Raw genomic sequence first — 17,018 nt, 5'->3', positions numbered from 1 at the left:
GGTATGCAGGATATGTGTTTATGATCTCTAGGTGAAGTTTAGACAAGGTTTTCACATCTGCAATATATTTGGATCACGAACTGTGCATATAGATGGTTATGATTTTATTTTTATTTTCTTTCCTTCTTTCTTTCTTTGGGCCTTCATCCCGCTTCAACGTTGGGTCGGTATTGTTATCACGGATTTGTCAGTGTTAGTTGCAGAGGGTGGCCGGATGCCCTTCCTGCCACCACCCCAAACTCTCTGGTTGAAATGGCTCTGAGCACTATGGGACTTATAAGGTCATCAGTCCCCTAGAACGTAGAACTACTTAAAGCTAACTAACCTAAGGACATCAGAAACATCCATGCCTGAGGCAGGATTCGAACCTGCGACCGTAGCGGTCACGCGGTTCCAGACTGTAGAGCCTTTAACCGCTTGGCCACCCCGGCCGGCCAAACTCTCTGGGACGGAATTAGTGTACCCTAGCTGCCTGCGCCTAATGTAAGCCATGAGATAGTTTGAACGTGTTCACATGTCTGTGAGTGTAACTGAGGCAGAACCACATCCAGGCTGGCCGTCATACCGGCCCTCGTTTATCTGCCAGGTGGATTCGATCTGGGGCTGACGCGCCTCCCCCAGTCTTGGAAGCAGAGCATTAGCGCTCTCGGCTACACTGGTCGGTCTATGATTTTCTTTTTATGGCCAGTATTTAATAAAGGCATCCCCCCCAGGATAACAGTTGCACCTTCCACACCGGCAGCTAAGCTTTTTCTGCTAGTTTGCAAGGGTGCATGAACTCTATGATGCCACAGTTGTGAGCACCCTCTGGTGGCAGTATTGTGAAAGAGAGGTCCTTCCACATCCAGAAACACGCACACACAAACACACACACACACACACACACACACACACACACACACAAGTGGTATCGAGAAAATGGGGGGAAGCGGCGGGATTGTGAATTCTTCTTCCAACAAAATAACACTGGCACCTTCCGAAAATGAGCTATTCCATATCCTTCCACAGCACAGATTGAGCATTTCCCTCCAATTTCCAAAGGGAGCGATGGGAAATGGGGATAGGGAGTAGTATTGTGAATGAGGCCGGTCGACTACAATTCAGGTCTCAGCCAGAATTCCACACTATTACATACATAGCCCTGCAGGTCGGAAGTGGCAGCTGGCCTTTGTCAGGCAGGGTGAGAGGGGAAACATATTACGTCACAGTTTCTGGTCCTGGTATTGACGTCAATGTGAACAGGCCAGTCAGCCCCGCATGTCAAGGTGGGTACTTGTGACAAGAAAGAAACGTGAGGGCGGGTGGACGGTGGAAAGTCGGAGCAAGGGGTAATATTGTGAATTTTTCTTCCTATAGGATACAAACTGTCTGACACTTCACTCCTTTTCGCTTTTGTCAGAAGTCAGCAGAAATACACTTTGAGTGCATTAACGTCTGTAGAATAAATGATTGGGGTAGGGAGTGTACCCTTACTTCTATGGCAGAGCACAATGGCATTTAAGCTGTAAACAAATTAGTTTTAATCCTGAAATTTTTATAAAAGAAATACACGAATTTAAGCAGTTTGCAACGTCACAATGTTAGGACGGTTGTCAAGATAATGCATCTCGTCCTGAGTAATCGAAATAACTCGAAACACAACAATATCAAATTTTACCCAGAAGTTTCTTTACAGCATTATTAATGAAATTGGCCAATATTACGATAAATCATCCAATTCTGGTTTTAAGTTTGGTACTATTTAGGGTGTCAATCAAGTCTACAGAGAATGGTTAGTTTTGTGACAAGCTGAGCAAACGCTTACCAAAGGTTGCTCGAGTTCACAGTGGTTGCAAGGTGGTGAACCAACAAGTTACACCACTGTTCGCGGTATTTACCTTAGCTGCAATGAGATTTTGTCGGTATGGCAGCTCTCGTCCTCTGAAGTTCCTATAAAGAATAATCAAAACCTTTGCTAATTTTATCAGCAGAAACCCTCCTATGTTTCTCGTTAGGCGAGAAAACATGCCCTCGTCCCTAGTCTTGAAATATAGCGATATGCACGCGCATGGCTCGAACAATGTTAGAATGTCCTCTCAGTTCTCACAAGAACAATTAACTAAGTGGCTACTTCGTTTCACCACAGTTGGAGCTCAACGATGTTAGAGCTAATATCTAGCTGGATGCCAGCCACAGTGAACGCAGTGTTCATACAAATTTTCTCCTCTGCATCGTACAGAGCATTATGCGTCCCGTTGTGCACTTGATGCCAGTTTAGAGGAGAGTATCCCGAAATTTTCGGTCTTGTCTTTCTTGTAGCAAAACTGTCCTCATCTGAGTCCTCTTGTGCTCCACGTCATGGCTTTTTCCAACCAATAGGACCATTCCTCTTTTTTGTGAAAACTCTCTGCCAATGGCAAAGGCCCCACCACTAAACTGCATCGAAATCTCAGCACTTTACTCATTCCCAGTTCGTTTCCGCTTTCGGACATTTTGAGCCCACTCCATATGACTAAAAGTTACATGCCTACATCATGTGCGTACCACACGCTGTTCACATGATCAACTGCATCACTGGTTTGTTCGTATCCATTTGGAAATTTCGAAACGCATTTTTCTAAGGCTACTTTCTGTCCCACTCCGGTGGTCAGCTAGTTGCCTTCCTTGCATGAGTCACCTGGGCCGTTCGTTGACTTTCGCCATGGGACGCCCCTTAGACCTTTCCATTGTACTGCCCCTGGCGCGCCTTTCTAGCCGGCTCTCGCCTGCTTCTAAACGATACGCTTCCTCTAGCTGTTTATCCTTTTGCTCCTTGACACGCAGTATACAGGATCGGTGGGTTAATACCGTCGATTTAGTGTCATCCCTTTGCATTGCATACCGTACGTTTGTATAGGCAAAACTGCTCTTTTTCGCCGAAGTAAGTCTGATATCTTATTCACCTTTCTGTTACAATGTACAAAAACTGTCATGTAAGTTGCGAAATTGTCCTTCATTCACCTTACATATCCTCCTCCTTCTGTGTTCAACTTTGTGCTGGGTCAATCAATGGTTGAGAAACTGATTGAAGTCAGTGCAAAACTATTTGCAGTTGCTGACTGTAGCAATTGACATAATTACTGACCAACCTCTTCTTTTAATATTTTGCATAAATAAACAATCGTATGGTCTAGCCTCCTTATCGTTCTTTTACATTGTAATTGATCTCATGTTTACAGATTTAAGCATTAAAGTAATATTATGCCAAAATTTGAGATGTTCATTCTAATTTTCTGATTTAATACAATTATTTAAGTTATTTTATGGTCTTTTTCTTTCTTTGAGGTTGTCTACGTTTTAATTTTTAATTTAAATTCAAACAAATCAGACCTTTTCTACGAATTTGTATCATTCTTAAATTTATTTTTTCAGACTGATCTGTTTTTGACTATACAACTTATGTTAAATGATGATGGATATGTACTGAAGATGAGAAAACCTTCATTTAACATTATCCTCTCCTTTTTCAATATTTTTCGCGTTTTCTTAACCTTTTATATCAATTATAATAGAAGAAAGTTTCATTTCTTACAATAATTTTTTTATCTATGTTAAACTTAACCGCATCATTCTCATGACTTTAGAGGCATAAACCTATTCATAAACATATTTATAACCCCCAAAAATCTTAAATTTATACGCTATAACTTTACAAAAATTTTTAAATTTAACTTTTAGAAATATATTAAATTTCTAATCCTACTAATGACTTTGCAAACATTAAATTGACGTGATGGAATAGCTAAACCCATTCATATTTATATACCCTATATTTTTAACAAACACATCACATATTAGAACCTTAATCTCCCAAGAAAATGTTAACATTTGGTTTTCTTAACTTAGACATGTTACAAAATATGAAATAGAAGGTAATATTATTGATATGACAAGCTTAAAATTTTAAAAGCATTGTTAATGAAGATCTGTTGCTGACATGCAAGCTCCTTCGAAAATTAAATATTTTTAAACACAATCATAAAAGTTATATATTTTTTTCTCAGTTTACTCGGATACTAGTCTGTCACAAACAGTTCTTTCTCCTATATTTTCAACTTGGTTCATTGAAGTCGACGCTCTCCTTTTCCTGCGTCTCGTCGTGCCTCTGCCGAAAATGAAATGAGTGTCACCATGCGCCTCACTGTGTTTCCGCTGAGCATGGAATGACAGTCGGCGGAGAGAAAGGTTGTTGAAGGTCTGAGCATGTCTCCAATGCTTAGTTCCCTTTGTTCCATTTCGCATGTGCCCATGGCGACATTGTATTGCAGATCTATTCTTGGCAGCATAAAAAGTTTTCTTCATTCATCGAATCTTTATGCCAGTCCATCGTTGGTCAATGCGTCTCCAAATTTCCATACGAGTAGGCATCTCCCATCTCTCAGTGTGACATCCGAAAGTGTACAGTAAAAATTGGATTTTTTGTTGGTAGTTAAATACAATAATGGTCTTATATGGGACGGGATTTGGAAAGTTTTGTTGATCTCTTCTGGTCCAGGCTCTTATTTCTTCCATATCTTCTGTGTTGCATCTTCTGGTCTGGTTGCACCTTGCTGTCTTCTCACTTGTGTTTTAGTTCTCCTCTGGACCAGGAATTTGGATTGAAGAACTGCTTAACCTCGTTATCGTTTAATCCGTTCTTATGGTGTCTCCTTTCAAACTGTTGTGTATTCTTTATTGTATCAGGTTGTTCATCCAGATAGATTGGACAGCCTTCCATCGCTTTCTTGCTTAGTCCCATGAGTGCTCAGGGACTGCTTCGCAGTGGTTCAATTCCGTGTAGTATGATAACAGTTTCACCTATTCTGAACACTGAGTTACAAAAAATGGCTCTGAGCACTATGGGACTTAACTTCTAAGGTCATCAGTCCCATAGAACTTAGAACTACTTAAACCTAACTAACCTCAGGACATTACACACATTCATGCCCGAGGCAGGATTCGAACCTGCGACCGTAGCGGTCGCGCGATTCCAGACTGTAACGCCTAGAACCGCAAGGCCACCCCAGCCGGCAACACTGAGTTACAGAAATGTGTCTCTTCTTCAAGTGAATTTAAACACCCGCTTGTCCTTGATGCAATATGTCCGCCTCCATTCCGGTTAGCTGGACATCCATCATCTCTCCTTATTCTGCTCTAAACAGTTCACGATAGAAGTGCTAAGTATCTAACACTTTCTCAAAACCGTTGTTATAACGCTTATATGTGGCTTTCATGTGAATAAAGCTCATGTCATGGTACATGTTGGTCGTATCCAGGATGCGTTGTAGATCTCCAAACTTTTCCACAGAGGTGTTATCCTCTTGGACCATTGCTTCCACCAAGGCCGCTTCTTTCGTCATCTCGTAAGTTGACGTACCAGACACTCACACTCAGTGTCCATTCCTCTCACACCTAACCGCTCTCCTGATGTCTGCTGTCGATCTGGCTACAATGATGCTGCATCATGTTTGATGAATTCATATCTAATACAATATTTGTCCCAATTTTTGGTTTATCTTACCTTTCTTACATCCTCACCTATTCTCTAATTTACATGATGTCATTATCTATTTTATTATAACCTTTATCCCCTTAAATTACGCTAAAAGCTTTACAAACATTAAATTCTTAATAAATTTTACAAAAAGTTATTATTTAAACAATACATAAACTTTTTATTGTCACTGTTTTTATTAGTTATCTCGTAACCCCATTCTATGTAATGTTTCTTGGTATAAAGGCCCTGGCTTCCTCATCTTTATCAAGATGGATAGTAAGAGTGAAATTGATGGTGATGAAGGTTAGTGAGCTCCTTTCTCCCTCTTCTTTTTCTTTCTAACTATAGGTGAATCATATTGTCATGAAAACTTCGCACCTTGACTCCGACTCCAGCGTCTTTTCCTCTGCAATATCTTCTTTTCGGTATTAGCTGTAACAGAACTTCAAAATACAATGTATCTCTCCTCTTTGCTTTTCCTTTTCAAAAACTTTCTCTATTGTTCTATTGCATTGTTTTAGGGTTTATTTTTTTCTCCTTTTTCTAGATAGTAAACTTTTATATTCCTTTCTTCCCCCATCATACTCTTCCTTATTGAAATCCTTTCTGGGTTAAACTTACCTCCCTCTATCTACTTCCTTGCATGAAATAATATGTTTCTTGCTTAGGTTAATAATTCAATTCTCTCTCTTAATTCTTACCTCCTAACGCCCTCTTATATTTATTTCCCTCATATCTCTATTTTCATGTCAACCTGTGGTACCTTCCACAAATCTTATATGCTTCTTATATTCCCCCAAAATATCTTCTTAACTATATGTTCACCGTCCTCGACAGAACAAATTAGAAATGACTGTCTCCTTCTTACCTAATTCTATGCTTCCTTCCTACTTCTTTACTTCCGTTTGTCCACTTAAATCAACTTCCTCCTCCTTTACAGTACATCTTTAAGAGAGAATCTACTACTGTTCCGTCAAACTATCCACATGCTGATCTCTATCTTCCTCCTTGTTTTCTACTCTTTCCCCAGAACATGTTTCCTTTGCAGAAGAGTTACTTTAGTTCTTTCTTTACTGTTTTTCCTTCACAATTATTCGCTTACCTTATGACGAAATTTGCTTTATTTATTCAAATGAGATAAGTAAAAGTTAAAAAGTCTTATCTGTGTGCATTTTGTTATCTTTCCTACTCTTTGATTTCTGAATATTTAATAGAAATAAATTTTCTTGTGGAGTTACTCTTTTACTTTGCTTTTACCCTTTGTACAATTTCAAATGATTGACATGGTGCAAACCCAATGACTTTTCTGTTTTTAGATTAGTCAATTCAACTGCAATATCATTGACTACTTTACTCGCTTTCATGGGGCCTTTGTATATTGAAGAGAACTTGCTTCAACGCCATAACCTTCCTGTTGCTTAGTGCTAGTTTTACTTGATGTTGATGTTTCACTTTGGGTACTGGTGGGATTTTACTTCTAACTTGGGTATCACTATTGGTGTTGTCAATGGTGCATTATCCTCTTAGCATATCATTTCTCTCTCACTTTCGTACAAATGAACTACATCTTTCACAAGTTGGTCATCAGTTTTTGCGCTGCTGTGTATATTAACTGTTAACAATTCCTGTTCCTCATCATCGGTCGATTCCCAGTCAATAGTCTCCCAGCATGCTGGTGTTTGTATCCGATCACCCCCTAAACCTACTTCAGAATCTTGCTGGTCAAAACTAAGTCTATTTACATGTTTAATTATAAAATTAAATTCAGTTGGCGACTGAATCACTTGTGACTGGTCTTCGTACCGTTTGGTGGTCTCAACTCGACTTCCTGCAGCGGTTCACTTCGTGTGTTTTGTCCTGCTGAAGTCTGATTTTCCCGACCTTTCTGCGTTCTAGGCATTCAAGTTCTACCTGAATAATTTGGGTGTTGTTGTGGAAAAACCTCTAAACTTTCCTGCTTCGTTTGCACAGTGATTATACCTCGGATCATAGTTACCACCATAGTTTCTGGGACCAAATCCATTATTGTAATTCCATGGTTCACCAAAAAGATCCGTTTACTTTTCCCGTTACTGGATCAGGAACTTGAGAATTTGTTACATGTGTAGTCGTAACTTGCTCTGTTGTCACAACCTCGCATTCGTTCGGAGGGTCGGTTGGCGCTCTGTTGGAATTAGAAATGGGCAAAACTGTTCTTTTCAGAGATTGGATCAGAACTGTTCACTCCCTGAAATGAATTAGCTCTTTTTCATGACTCACCACTCATTTACAATAGAAAATAAATGGAAGGCACATTGCCCTTTAAACTTGGTTTATTCCAGTACTATACCTGTATTTGGATCTTATTTGATCCTATTTTGAAGTAACACAGATAATGAGTAAGAATTTTGTATTGTTTATTGAAATTTCCACGATATGACAAAGTTTTTGATTATTGATTTATTTTGCACTATCGTGGTTTTTTGGGTGATCGGAAAGTGTTGTAACTTGAGATTTACATTAACAATATATTTGGCTATAATGTATTAAAATTTCATTAACCTCGTACAAATACATCGCAAGCCATATATTTTTAAAGTGAACGTTTCCTTTCGAAGACGCCTAAAATCGCAAAATCCGTACCAGAATAAGAAAAAAAAATATAAATTTGACTGTAAAACGAAAGTGCTGCATATAGCCTTATGCAGAATAAAACAAGGAAAATATTGGTTTATCACATTTTGCGATACGTTTATCGGTTCGCTCGTAATTAAAGCGTAAATTCGAGTGTCCATAATAAAAATCCTATAGTAAGAGGAGTCATCAGGAACCTAATCTAATCAGTTTAAACAAATAAAAATAAAATAAAAACAATTGATGTATACATAACATAATAATGTAATATACATAGCGGTATTACTACGAAGAACAATATCCAGTGGGGACGAACTCCGATGCAGAGGCGCTGAGTCGAGCAGGTCGAGCCGCGGGCTGTATTACTGCGTGAGCTGAGACCGCAGAGACCAGAGTGACACCTGAGTCGCTTTGCTCGACGCTCTGGCTAGAGTCGAGATGGTGGGGTGAGCGTTGAGCGGGCGAGTTCTGAGGGTGGGGGGGAGCGGTGAACTTACCCGCTCTGAGACAAATCGTCCGTTCCCTTGCGAGCAGGTTTTTGCAAGTAGTTCCTATGTTATCCGCTAGGTGGCTCTCTGTCCTGTTGCTCGCATCAACTGCCCAGAGGGCAGGACGTGCGACTGAAACGATCGCTGACAGAGTGTGATGCGAAGTTAAGCTGCGCCAGACACTGCACAGTGCACACGACAGACGACGCACAGAGACGGCACGGCATATGTGAAACACAAAATCCAATGGGGCACTGCACAATGCAGGCAGCCAAGGTAGGAGCAGGGCAGAGGCCGGCGCTGGCTGTGTTGTGTGGCGTGCACTGTGCTCTGACAAGCAGAGGCGCTGCTGATATGCTCCGTCTCTCTCTCTCTCTCTGCCGTGGGAAACGTTTGGAGCTACCGTTCTTTTTTTCTGAATCACTGATTGTTCACTCGTTTGAAAGATTGAACTCTATGAATTAGTTCAAGAGCGGATCCCCCATCTCTAGTTGGAATGCGCGCAGTTACCGTTTCTCGCACCATTGTCTGCTGTGAACGCACCGTACCTGCCTCGCTCACCTGTGTTAATTGTTCTCTTCCCATTTGAATCTGTTTCGCATTGGAAATTACTGACGCAACCTCTTGTGGATATATAAGTGGAATCTCATGACTCTTCTGTTTTTCCGCTACTGCCACGGATGCTTGCATAACTGACTTGTTTACCTCTGGATTTCTCTCTACCACTATGTCGCATGATACTGCAGATTCCGTCGCCTCACTACTAATTTACTACTTTCTGTGCGGTTCTCGATACACTGTCTCAGTTCTGTACGAAGCTGTTCATACTGTTGCTGATTTTTTCGAGACGATGTTTTCAATGCGTGTATCGAATCATTTTAATGCGGCTCGCATGACACGTTTTCTGACATTGAGCCCTTCCACGACCTGTTGCGCCTTACCAGACGTATTACGTGCTAACTTATCAACTCTTTGGTCAACATTAGACACTGTACCCTGCACCTGGTCAACGTCAGAACGCATCTCTTTCTGTTCAGCCATTAGAAATTGTATAAGCTCGCTCGAGTCTCTCGCCTCTCCCCGGATTTCAGTAAACTGTTCATTAACTTCCATTCGCAACTTTTGCTGCGCTTCGCGGACTTTTTCGAATCCAGCGTAGGTTTGAAATCTGAGACCATTCAAGGCCGCATTTGTCTCTGTTTTTAGATTTCCTAAGCCTGCATTCATTTCCGTTTTTTAGTCTGCTAACACTGAATTTGTTTCTGTTTTTAAATCCGTCTATGCATTTGTCGTTTCCCTCGTTTGCTTTACGACAACAGTGGGTTGCTTCAACACGCTATCAGATTCTTCGCCATCGTCACCTGCGCCATTTGCTGTAAAATTTGTCTTTCGCCTCTTTCCCGTGACGTCTCACCGACTTCCGTAAATAGTGCAGACGCACTTACACACACACATTCTGTTGGCAACTGTCCCGTTTGTTTCAGAATTACTACATTTGGCTCAACGTACTGAAGTTTCTCGTCCTCTGATTCTACTTCTGACCCACTAGATCCGTCATTTGTTCGTTTTTGTGCATTCTGAGAGTGTGATACCAATAGCGAAACTGCCCCCACTCCATCTGTACTATCACTTCGTTAGGTTCTGTGACTCACACTCGATACTTTTTGTTGTACATCAATCTCTATCCTGTCAAATTCTTCAGTTTTCCCTATATGCGATATCCTCCGTCCTTCCGCCATCTCCGATTGACTAACTAAGCTCCGTCATTCTCGAATTGCGAGAGACTGAGCTCTCGTCATCATCAAGTTACGTGATCTTACACATCTCCAAAATATCACAGAAAGTTTCTTAGCCTAAGCACACATCATTAGCAACGCCGTCCACTGTTTGTGATTATTCAAACCAACTCAACAACGCCGCGAATAACTTCGCGCGTGTCAGCAGGGTCAAGCATCAGCTACTTTTACACAAAAACAAACTTTATCGTACTTGTTAATATAATTTTTCAACTTTGTGGATCACACATTTACTGTATTCTGAGCACTATGCATAAACATACATTGATTAAACCTGTCACAAAAACAAAAAACAACAATTTTTTTGCTTCAGTACTAAACTTTAATTTCTCTTCTAATTTCACTAATTGCCATCCTGGTTCAAATGGCTCTGAGCACTATGGGACTTAACTGCTGTGGTCATCAGTCCCCTAGAACTTAGAACTACTTAAACCTAACTAATCTAAGGACATCACGCACATCCATGCCCGAGGCAGGATTCGAACCTGCGACCGTAGCGGTCACGCGGCTCCAGACTGTAGCGCCTAGAACCGCACGGCCACTCCGGCCGGCAATTGCCATCCTGGCAGGGTCACTATTCTCTGACACTTCACTCCTTTTCTCTTTCGTCAGAAGTGAGCAGAAACACTCTTTGAGTGCATTAACATCTATAGAATAAATGACTGGTGTAAGGGGTGGACCCTTATTCTATGAAAGAGCATAACGGCGTTTAAGCTGTAAACAAATTGGTTTTAATAATGAAATTTTTATCAAAGAAATACACGAATTTAAACAGTTTGCAATGTTAGGACAGTTGTCAAGATAACACATCTCGTCCTGAGTAATCGAAATAACTCTAAACATGACAATAACAAATTTTACACAGAAGTTTCTTTACAAAATTATTCTACATCACGAAGTTGGCCAATATTTCGATAAATCATCCAATTCTGGTTCTAAGTTTGGTACTATTTAGGATGACAATCAAGTCTACAGAGTTTTTCTGACAAGATGAGCAAAAGATTATCTAAAGTTACTCGAGTTCACAGTGGTCGAAAGCTGGTGAACCAACAATCACATCACTGTTCGCGGTGTTTACCTTAGCTACAATCCGCTGTTGTCTGCATGGCTGCTCTCGTCCTCTGAAATTCCTATAAAACCTAATCAAAACCTTTGCTGAATTTTATCAGCTGAAACTCTCCAATGTTTCTCGTTAGGCGAGAAAACATGCCCTCATCCCTAGTCTTGAAATATGGCAATATGCACGCGCATGGCTGGAACAGCGTGCATGTTAGAATGCCCTCTCAGTTCTCAGAAGAACAATTAACTAAGTGGTTACTTCGTTTCACCACAGTTGGAGCTCAACGACGCTACAGCTAATATCTGGATTTCAGCCACAGTGAACACAGTGTTCACACAAATTTCTACTCTGTGTCATACAGAGCATTATGCGCCCCATTCTGCACTTGACGCTGGTTCATAGAAGAGTGTACCGAAATTTTCGGTCTTGTCTTTCTTGTAGCAAAACTGTCCCCCACCTGAGTCCTTTCATGCTTCACATCATGGTTTTTTCCGACCAATAGGAGCATTCCTCTTATTTTGTGGAAGCTCTGCCAATCGCAAAGGCCTAACCATCAAACTGCATCGAAATCTCAGCACTTTACTCCTTCCCAGTTCGTTTCCGCCAATCGGACTTTTGTGCCCGCTTTAGGTGCCTAAAAGTTACATGCCTACGTCATGAGCGTACCACACGCTGCTCACATGATCAACTGTGTCACTAGTTTGTTCGTATCCATTTGGACATTTCGAAACGCAGTTTTCTAAGGCTACTTTCTGTCCCACGCTGGTGGCCAGCTAGTAGCCTTCCTGCATGAGTCACCTGGCCCGTTCGTTGACTTTCGCCGTGGGACGCCCCTTAGAGCTTTCCATTGTACTGCCCCTGGCGCGCCTTTCTCGCCTGCTCTCAACTGCTTCTAAACGAAACGCTTCCTCTAGCTGTTTGTTTCACCTTTTGCTCATTGACATGCAGTATATAGGGTCGGTGGGTTAATACCGTCAATTGTCATCCCTTTGCATTGCACACTGTACATTTTTATAGGCAAATCTGCTCTTTTTCGCTGAAGTATGTCAGGTGTCATATTCACCTTTCTGTTACGATGTACAAAAACTCTCATGTAAGGTGCGAAACTGTCCATTTATTCTGCCATCTTACAACTACCCTTCACCAGAAATTATGAAATAAAGAAAATGCCAACCTATGTTCTTCCACGCTGTCATATCAGTACAACTGAGCTTTTCCCATCAATTACCAGGTGGGGGAAGCGAGCTGAGGGGGGGTGGGTATGGGTGGGAGGAATCCATGATGTCCCAATTTCGAGAACCCTGTGATGGCAGTATTGTGAACTAGGTCTGTCAGTCTACGTTCTTGGAAGAGGACATATCGTTGGAATCGTGTGTGCTTGCCTGCAGGAAGAACCATTATTACTTCAGCGTATTAGTACGATCGCGTGGTGTCCACCACACACTGTAGAATCTACACTGATGTGCCAAAGAAACTGGTTAAAGGTATGTGTATTCAAATATGCATATACACTCCTGGAAATTGAAATAAGAACACCGTGAATTCATTGTCCCGGGAAGGGGAAACTTTATTGACACATTCCCGGGGTCAGATACATCACATGATCACACTGACAGAACCACAGGCACATAGACACAGGCAACAGAGCATGCACAATGTCGGCACTAGTACAGTGTATATCCACCTTTCGCAGCAATGCAGGCTGCTATTCTCCCATGGAGACGATCGTAGAGATGCTGGATGTAGTCCTGTGGAACGGCTTGCCATGCCATTTCCACCTGGCGCCTCAGTTGGACCAGCGTTCGTGCTGGACGTGCAGACCGCGTGAGACGACGCTTCATCCAGTCCCAAACATGCTCAATGGGGGACAGATCCGGAGATCTTGCTGGCCAGGGTAGTTGACTTACACCTTCTAGAGCACGTTGGGTGGCACGGGATACATGCGGACGTGCATTGTCCTGTTGGAACAGCAAGTTCCCTTGCCGGTCTAGGAATGGTAGAACGATGGGTTCGATGACGGTTTGGATGTACCGTGCACTATTCAGTGTCCCCTCGACGATCACCAGTGGTGTACGGCCAGTGTAGGAGATCGCTCCCCACACCATGATGCAGGGTGTTGGCCCTGTGTGCCTCGGTCGTATGCAGTCCTGATTGTGGCGCTCACCTGCACGGCGCCAAACACGCATACGACCATCATTGGCACCAAGGCAGAAGCGACTCTCATCGCTGAAGACGACACGTCTCCATTCGTCCCTCCATTCACGCCTGTCGCGACACCACTGGAGGCGGGCTGCACGATGTTGGGGCGTGAGCGGAAGACGGCCTAACGGTGTGCGGGACCGTAGCCCAGCTTCATGGAGACGGTTGCGAATGGTCCTCGCCGATACCCCAGGAGCAACAGTGTCCCTAATTTGCTGGGAAGTGGCGGTGCGGTCCCCTACGGCACTGCGTAGGATCCTACGGTCTTGGCGTGCATCCGTGCGTCGCTGCGGTCCGGTCCCAGGTCGACGGGCACGTGCCCCTTCCGCCGACCACTGGCGACAACATCGATGTACTGTGGAGACCTTACGCCCCACGTATTGAGCAATTCGGCGGTACGTCCACCCGGCCTCCCGCATGCCCACTATACGCCCTCGCTCAAAGTCCGTCAACTGGACATACGGTTCACGTCCACGCTGTCGTGGCATGCTACCAGTGTTAAAGACTGTGATGGAGCTCCGTATGCCACGGCAAACTGGCTGACACTGACGGCGGCGGTGCACAAATGCTGCGCAGCTAGCGCCATTCGACGGCCAACACCGCGGTTCCTGGTGTGTCCGCTGTGCCATGCGTGTGATCATTGCTTGTACAGCCCTCTCGCAGTGTCCGGAGCAAGTATGGTGGGTCTGACACACCGGTGTCAATGTGTTCTTTTTTCCATATCCAGGAGTGTATGAAAATCGGCAGAATATGGCGCTGCGGTCAGCAACGCCTAAATAAGTCGAGTGTCTGGCGCAGTTTTTAGATCGGTTACTACCACTACAATGGCAGCTTATCGAGATTTAAGCGAGTTTGAACATATTGTTATAGTGAGCGCACGAGCGATGGGACACAGCATCTCCAGGGTAGCGATTATGTGGGTATTTTTCCATGCCACTATTTCACAAGCGTTCTGTGAATATCAGGAACCCAGTAAAACATCAAATCTTCAATGTCGCTGTAGCTGGAAGAAGATCCTGCAAGAACGGGACCAATGACGACTGAAGAGAATCGTTCAACGTGACAGATGTACAACCCTTCCGCAAATTGCTGCAGATTTCAGTGCTGGGCCATCAAGAAGCGTCAGCGTGCAAACCATTCAATGAAACGTCATCGGTATGGGCTTTTGGAGTTGAAGGCCCACTTGTGTACCCTTGATGACAGCACGAAACAAGCTTTACACTTTGCTTGTACCCATCAACACTGAAATTGGACTGTTGATGACTGAAAACATGTTGCCTCGTTGGACGAGTCTCGTTTCAAATTATATCGAGTGGATGGACATGTAGAGGTATGAAGACAACCTCATGACCCATGGATCCTGCATGTCATCAGGAGACTGTCCAAGCTTGTAGAGGCTCTGTAATGGCGTGAAGTGCGTGCAGTTGGATTGATATGGGACCCCTGATACGTCTACATACGACTCTGACAGGTGACACGTACATAAGCATCCTGTCTGGTCACAAGCATCCATTCATGTCCATTGTGCATTCCGACGGACTAGGGCAATTCCAGCAGGAATATGTGACACCTCACCTCAGAATTGCTGCAGAGTGGCTCCAGGAACACTCTTCTCAGTTTAAACACTTTCGCTGGCCACCAAACTCCCCATTATTGAGCATATCTGGGATGTCTTGCAATGTGCTGTTCAGAAGAGATCTGCATGCTCACAGGGGCCGTACACATTATTAGGCTGGTGTACCAGTTTCTTCGGCTCTTCGGTGTAAGAGTAATATTACCTACCTGCTGGATAAGTGGCTCAAATGGTTGGTTCAAATGGTTCTAAGCATTATGGGACTTAACATCTGAGGTCAGCAGTCCCCTAGACTTATAACTACTGAAACCTAACTAACCTAAGGACATCACACATATCCATGCCCGAGTTTGTATACGAACCTGCGACTATAGCAGCACTGCGGCTCCGCACTGAAGCACCTGGAACCGCTCGGCCACAGCGGCTGGCGATAAGCGGCAGTTGCCTCTTGCGCCACCAGAGCCCTAGCGGTTGCTGCATGCAGCGAGTATCTTTGCAATAACCGGTCCGTGGGCCCGAGATAGTGCAGTAATGGTGTTTCTGCTCAGAGCAGTCAGCGGTCGTAGCGTTCAGTGCAGTGCAGTGGTCGTGTTTTCTAGCACTGTACATATGCTTGGAGCTGTTAGTCGACCGTGCAGGTATCATTATACTCCATTTGCAGTGCTTGTTAGGTAGCATTCTTAGATCTTCGTTAGTGACATTTTACATCTTTACAGACACGGCTTTTTGCGATATGTTATTCCCGCAATCTGTAGTAGTGTAATTATGGCAGGGCATAATTGCAATCTGTAGCTGTGTAATTATGCGCAGTGGATGTTTTATGTACCTGTGCTGCCGTTTTTGGCGATATATGTGGTTTATCATAAACTTTTGTGTTTAATTAGAGCAGGACAGCTCCCCAATAGTTTGCAACACTTTCCGTTGAGATAACAACACTTGTGATACTGTGTACTGAATTATATGATTGATTATGTGTAATTAGGGCATAGATTAGTGTTTCCCGCCAAAAACTTGTATTTAGTGCGGTATTACGAACTAGGTCACACATGTAGGCTGCAGACTAACTACCAATTCTATTTCCAACCAAAATTTTTAATTTACCAGCAATTTTAGCCCTGGAAATGATGAAGTAAGGAAAATTTTCCACCAGGGTAACACCCAGAATAAAGAAAATAAACTACACTTTTTGCTTCCACATCAACAGCTCAGGACATACTTAGTTAACTTTTCCATCAATTTACAAGTATCGGAGGGGAGTAGAGGTGGGGAATAGTAGGGGAAGTGAGGGAGGAAAGGTGGCGGGATGCGGCATGGGAGGAAAATGCATGCGATCATCCAGTGATGTCTTTAGTGAGACACTGCCACATCTACACCAGGGACAGCAGTGGGGTGAGGCTGAGGATTTCTTCGACGTGGAGTGGATTAATTTAATTAACTAATTAATTAATTATTTTCATATCAAAAGTTTGATGTTATCAGTGTGATCATCCAGTGATGTCTTTAGTGAGACACTGCCACATCTACACCAGGGACAGCAGTGGGGTGAGGCTTAGGATTTCTTAGAGGTGGAGTGTATTAATATAATTAACTAATTAATTAATTAATTTGATATCAAAAGTTTGATGTTATCAGTGTGATCATCCAGTGATGTCTTTAGTGAGACACTGCCACATCTACACCAGGAACAGCAGTGGGGTGAGGCTGAGGATTTCTTAGAGGTGGAGTGGATTAATTTAATTAACTAATTAATTAATTAATTATTTTGATATCAAAAGTTTGATGTTATCAGTGTGAT

Source organism: Schistocerca cancellata, chromosome 1 (assembly GCF_023864275.1).
Source record: "Schistocerca cancellata isolate TAMUIC-IGC-003103 chromosome 1, iqSchCanc2.1, whole genome shotgun sequence".
NCBI classification, from domain to species: domain Eukaryota; kingdom Metazoa; phylum Arthropoda; class Insecta; order Orthoptera; family Acrididae; genus Schistocerca; species Schistocerca cancellata.
Note: the sequence above shows the minus strand (reverse complement) of the source record.